Source organism: Manduca sexta, chromosome 1, assembly GCF_014839805.1.
Source record: "Manduca sexta isolate Smith_Timp_Sample1 chromosome 1, JHU_Msex_v1.0, whole genome shotgun sequence".
Classification (NCBI taxonomy): Eukaryota; Metazoa; Arthropoda; class Insecta; order Lepidoptera; family Sphingidae; genus Manduca; species Manduca sexta.
Genome location: NC_051115.1, coordinates 4,129,369 through 4,136,320, shown reverse-complemented (window position 1 = coordinate 4,136,320; position 6,952 = coordinate 4,129,369).

Below are 6,952 nucleotides of genomic sequence, written 5' to 3'. Positions count from 1 at the left end.
AAAATAGTGAAATCGGTCCAGCCGTTCACGCGTGATGGCGTGACCAAGGGAAATAGGGATTCATTTTTATATATATATAGATTTACTATTTATACATATAATATTATAACACCATAACAGAACACTAATGCGATGTTATACAGATAAAGAAGTTAATTATTAATCTTAACAATAACTTTCAATACATCTATGAGCTATTTCTGTGAATTCCCGCAGGTTGCATATAAATATACAGGGTCATTTTGACATGGCGTTACTAACTGAAATCACATACTTATCTACTTGAAAATAACACTACAATAAGTTACTTGAGCCGTAGATGTAAAACAAAAAAGTGTAAGTTTTGAACAAAATAAATATTAAAAAAAAGAAATTTTAATTTTACGCGCCCTAGTGCCACTACTACTACTCTAAGAGAATTCGTCGCAGCGGCAACATCACACTTTCAGTCAGAAAAACACCCACGCACACGCCATATTCGCATTAAACTACTAAATCAAAAAATCAGAAAACTAAAACCAGGATTTTTGTAAAAATATTAGTTATTAATGGATGATTTTTGGCACAATGTCAACAAAGGTGAAGACGAGTATGTGGTTTCATTTAGTAACGCAATGTCAATATGACTCTGTATACAAGTTATGGGATATTATATTGAGCAATCGTCCCGTGACACGAGTGTAAACTTCAATACATTTGCTTGGAGATTGAACAACAGTTAGTGCCTTGGTTGCAATTCTGCCTATCTCTTCGAGAAATAAATCCGATTTAGACTTATTTTACGACATGTTTACAATAAGTTATTTCATTAATAAGTTAATTATAAGGTAATTTTCAAGAGTTGTGAGCGCCTAAAGCTCTCTCCCAAAAGTCCTGTGTTTGTATAAGCCGGCCTTTCTAGTCTAACAAACGTAGGGTTAAAAAAAACGGCTTATAAATAAAACACAGAAGTGATTCTCGGCGCTTGAAAGCGAAACAATGCTATTGTCTACGGTTATTGTCTCTGGCTCATTGATTTTAACGGCTACCACGTGTCTATGGATTTTGGAACAATTTGAAATTTTGAAATTTTATTATTCTTTTAAAAAAGCGGCGATAGCTTAGTTGGTTGTGGAACGGACTGCCGAGACAAATGTCCGCAGGTTCAAATCCCAAGGGCACACACCTCTGACTTTTCTATTATGTGTGTATTCTTTGCGAATTATCGCTTGCTTTAACGGTGAAGGAAAACATCGTGAGGAAACCTGCATACCTGAGAAATTCTCTATTACGAATTTTCGAGGGTGTGTGAAGTCTGCCCGCACTACAGCGTGGTGGACTAAGGCCTATTCCCTCTCAATAGTAGAGGAGACCCGTGCAGCAGTGGGACAGTATATAATACAGGGCTGATATTATGTTATCATTCTTTTGTATAGTCTTTACTGGATAGTGGATGTAACCGACTAGGGATTCTTAAAGTAAGTTCCACCACGCCGTTCTGCTGTCTAAAATAAAAATGCCCATGAACTTTAATGCAAGGAAGAGGAAGCCACGGGGCTCTTCGAATGTCCTAACTAAGGTTAGTCAAGTAGAAGTAGAAGTCAAGCCGCCATCTTGCCTCTTAAGTTTTAAACTAGGCACCAGTGATGTCTTTGATAGCTATTTAAGCAATTTTTAACCACCTCTTAACGCTAAAACAAGTTTATAAGTAAGACTGATTATGAAAATGCAATGATCCCTTATGGCAAAGATCAGGGAAGGGTTAAATTAAATTCGTGTGTCGTAATTCATGGTTGAGTCCTTAAATACAACACAATGGATTTGGACCGTTGTGTTATTTATTTACGTTAGACATGAAATATAACCATTAAACAATTTATTGATCATATTTGTAGTTTTTATACGTATTAATAACGAACAAGGGAGACTATTATAACAAAAACATAATAATTACTATGTTTACGCGAATGTTAGATATTAAAATAAAACTATTTACGGATTTCATCTCGGTTTTTATATTATTACTAGTTGACCCGACAGACGTTGTCCCGTCTTAACTATGAATTTGCAGCACGCATTCTGTCAATCGCTGACAGTTATTTCAAACAATTGACAGTTATGTAAAATTAATGTTTTCGTTAAGTTTTCTTAAATTTTCAAATTTTCCACGCAATAATTTGAATTTTTTCTTTCATAAGAACCATCTCCTGTCAATAACAAACACAACAAAAAAAATAAATAGGTATTGAAATCGGTGCAGCCGTTCACGCGCGATGGCGTGACCAAGGGAAATAGGGATTCATTTTTATATATATATATAGATATTTATTCTTCTGACGTAAAGGCGTAGAAGCGGCGATAACCTAGTTGGGTGTGCAACTGAGAAGTTCTTTATCGGAATTTTGAAGATGTGTGAAGTCTGCTCGCACTACAGCGTGGTGGACTAAGCCGTAATCCCTCTCAGTAGAGGAGGCCCGTGCAGCAGTGAGACAGTATAATGTTCTATATTTAAATACTGAAGATTTTGTCATGTGACGTCACAAAACTTATGATCCCCGCATCCTTGTCAAGTCATACTTCGTTGACACTTGACACCCTCCCAAACCTGTGACGTAATTTAAGGATGAGCAATATCCCAGCTTCTGCCTCGCCTTATATATTGCGTGTGCGGTAAGACAACTCTCTGAGCTCCTCGGCAATTCTTGTGCGTCTGGTCTCCACACCTCACGCCCGCACGGGGGACATTTGTCGCTCTAGACACACAGCTCAGTGTATACCTCATAGTTGTAACACATTGAGGTCTATGAGCTCGTGAACAGTTCCTAGCCTTCTCCCCTACTCCCGTTCTATGAGGTTCCCTTATGCTTCCCCCACACTTCCTTCCCAACTTTCCTTCAGGCCCCTGCACTCGTTAAGCCGGGGGATGCCAGTACCCCGTTCTCGGGTTTCCCTTGGCTGTGACTGATGGGTACGATATCAAAAAAAAAAAAAAAAAAAAAAAACAAAAAAAAACAAAACTGAGGTCACGGATTCGAAATCTGGGCGGGGAGTGACATTAGTTCTAGATGAATCGGTAGTTGAATACACTTTTGAAGACGTGAGGCATGATGCCAGTTCACATACCATTGCAATGGCAACAAAAACCAGTTTATTTATTTATTTGTAATAAGGAACACCAACAGCACATATTACATCAATCAATATTATAAAAGCAATAAGGTACAGCATCTGATATGTGTGCTACTAATAGGTGAACACGACATTTAAAATACATCGACTAGTTTGAAATACATCGACCTTAAAACGTCATAGTGGCCCACGTGTCGCGTTCCGGGATCAGCCTGTGTATATCCAGTTCCAACATAATTGTGTCGACTGAGGGGTAATCATCTCTCGTCAGTCGACATTCTATTGAACACTTACCATCAGGGTCACTTTAATAATAATAATAATATCAGCCCTGTATTATATACTGTCCCACTGCTGCACGGGCCTCCTCTACTACTGAGAGGGATTAGGCCTTAGTCCACCACGCTGTAATGCGGATTGGTAGACTTCACACACCTTCGAAATACCTATAGAGAACTTCTCAGATGTGCAGGTTTCCTCACGATGTTTTCCTTCACTATTAAAGCGAACGATAAATTCACAAAGAATACACACATGATTTTTTTTTTAAAAAGTCAGAGGTGTGTTTGGGATTTGAACCTGCGGACATTCGTCTCGGCAGTCCGTTCCACAACCAACTAGGTTGTCGCCGCTTAAGGTCAGGATCACTTTTCCGTGAGTTATACAAATAATAAAGAAGTTCCCGTGGGCGCATCCGCGGGAAAAACCTATACAATTAACCGACAAAATCTATTGTTATATTAAGGCGATACCTCAAGGTCCATTTTCATACATTTTGTTTCACCTTTAATCTGGGTAACTAAACAAATTTAGTAGTTGTGATTAGTTCTCGCAGTTGAAAGAAAAACGTAAAAATATTTAATAATCATGGATATTTCTGCCTTTAAAATTTCGTCATATTAAATTTTAAAGGCCGAAATATCCATGCATATTAATTATTTTTACGTTTTTCTTTCAACTGCGAGAACTAATCACTAACTAGACGTGAATTTAAATTCTTTACTTGCCAATACTTGTTTAGTTACCCAGATTAAAGGTGAAACAAAATGTATGAAAATGGACCTTGAGGTATCGCCTTAAACGGAAAATTTTCCGATACTAATTTGTAGAGCGTGGAATATTACTTGCATCACGGAAGATTTAACGGTAAATTTTAATCGAATAAATAACGGTGGGCAAGGCTTGGCTGGGCTTCTGGCATTGTTTTATTCTATACGGATGCTGCTCATCATCAAGTGGATCGAAGAAGGCGAATGCTGGTTTACCTACTAAGGCAATACAAAAATGCTTGAAGGTACACGACTACATTTACATTTTTTTATTGCTTTGAATGACGAGACGAGCGTGCTGTAATGATGGTAAGCGATACGATCCATAAACAGTAGAAACACCTTGAATTACAAAGTGTTTGGTACTCCACTGCGCTCGTCCTGAGACATGAGATGTTAATTATTATATCCAGTTACACTGACTACAATGTTCAAACCTACACCAGTGACTACACATTGCTTGACAGAAATAGACGTTGCGGTGGTACCTACCCAGGACTGTCACATATGAGACATCTACCATCAGTTGCTTGTGATAGTTTTCTAAATAAAACTAAGTTTTGAAGTTTGTCATTATTTTTCATATATTAATTTAATTGTCACATGTTAGTAGATATTGGCTGATCGATCAACAACTCTGCCTCGTATTCCGTAACCACGAAGACTACAGTCTTCTAAACGTCGGTAATTAAAAAAAACCGACCAGATACAAACCTGTAGGTAAGTAACAGTTCACTCATCGCGACAATCGAGTCATAGTTACGGTATTTTTATGAAATCCATAACATTACAATATGGAAAGCTGGAGGAGCATAAATTAAAGACATAGGTGTAAAAATTTAAGGTTTTCGCAATTTTTCCTTTATATGTGCTATAAAACTTTGCTTCATGCCAAGTTTCATGATTCTAGGTCGACTGGAAGTACCCTTTAAGTTTTGATTCCCTTGCGAGTAGTTGCGAGTTTGAAAATATACGGCTTAAATTGCTGTTTCCTTTGATTGCGTTGACATAGAAGTTTGATTTTGTTACATCTTAAAGGTATTATAGATCTGAGTATTTGATATAAATATCAGTTGAATACCTCCACGCGTTCTAGAGAAAAAGGGTCTTGACAGACGGACGGACGGACGGACTGACAACAAATAATATAAGGGTTCCGTTTTTTCCTTTTGAGGAACGGAACCCTAAATAACGACGATAAACTCCGTAAATTATTTTATTTCGATCTCTAACATTCGCGTAAACATAAATCATTTCGATTAGGTTATTTGCATCCTCTCAGATAGCAACCGCACACAGGTCGTACAACCCATAGCGACGTATACATCCTTCAAACAGGCCGGCATAATTTTGTCAACTGACGTCAGTCAATACTATCTGGACCCTGCCTTACCATGAGGTGTAGTGGCAATGACGTTTTACAAAGACGCGTCATACACTAAAAAAATGGCACATATAAACGGCGCACTATTTGCTATAGTCACGTACGTACATATAATTACAAATTGGCTCGAAGAAGGAATAAAAATATGCACACATTCGTTAGAAAAGGATATATATACATCGACAGTTACGTAACAACGTTAGTGCCGCACGCTCATTGGCCGTCAAGTCGGGCAATTACCTTACTTTCGTCTTGCCAGTATTGAGCTCGGACAATGTATTTATGTAATGAAAACATCTTAGTGTAGTGGGATCACTTTGTAATGCCTGGATAACAAACGCTGGATTACATAGTTCCTAGGTAAACAGTCCTGGATTTGCAAATAGGTCGTATATGCCGCGACTTATGGGCGGCAGCCTCTTAGCTGGCAGATTTCAGAGGACGCTCACTCGATTTAATCAATCATTCGTTTAACTTTAAGGCCTTCTACAAACAAATGGAAATTTATTAAGTATTTTAGAAACCTACATACATAAACCTATCTACATGGGGCGGTGGAAATAAAGTGGCCTACACTCATACAAAATATAAATTCGACACTGGGTAACTGAAGCTTTTAACTATGGTACCAAAGCCGTACGAATTTATTGTAATTTTATGGATCACACGAACATAGTCATATGAAGTAAGAAAATGAAAATATTTATTTCGTTCCACAATACACAAAAACATTAGAGTAAGGTTGAGGCTTCATAGAAGGCATGAAAAAGGCCTTGATCAGGAGTTACCGCTCGCATAACAGAAATATTTACACTTAGTAATGAATTATTTGTCTACTACAACTTTATATAAAATAATAAATTAGTTAGAACTATTTAAAAAACCAACGCCAGGTTATATTTGTTATCGCTAATTTGCCAAAAATATACAGTCGTATTTAACCTCAAATTAATTAATCCAAAATGGCGGCCCAATTGTTAAAAATCACGAAACAATCATTAGTTCAGTAAAACACGCTCGATGCGATATCGTGTTTAAACAAATCGGAATATATTTACATAAATACATTCAAGGAATCGGCTCTAATAAAAATTTATGTTTCGAATTACAATGAGCGCATTCTTACTTCCGAATCGTTCAGTCTATGGTTTTTAAAAAGAGGTTTAGTATTTTTTTAGTCTTACGGCCATTGACGTGTATTGTAAAGACACGAACGTCCATATAAACTATTTGTTCAAAATATGAACTAAAGTGGCGACCAAAACGTCACTTATAACCTATTTATTCACTTGAACAATGAATTTAGTACTTATTTTACTAATATTTTTTATTTAAATCCAAGTTTACACTTAGACTCAATTTCTCATATCATGAGCGCCACTCCGTACATAACCACACGCTGTCAATGTTG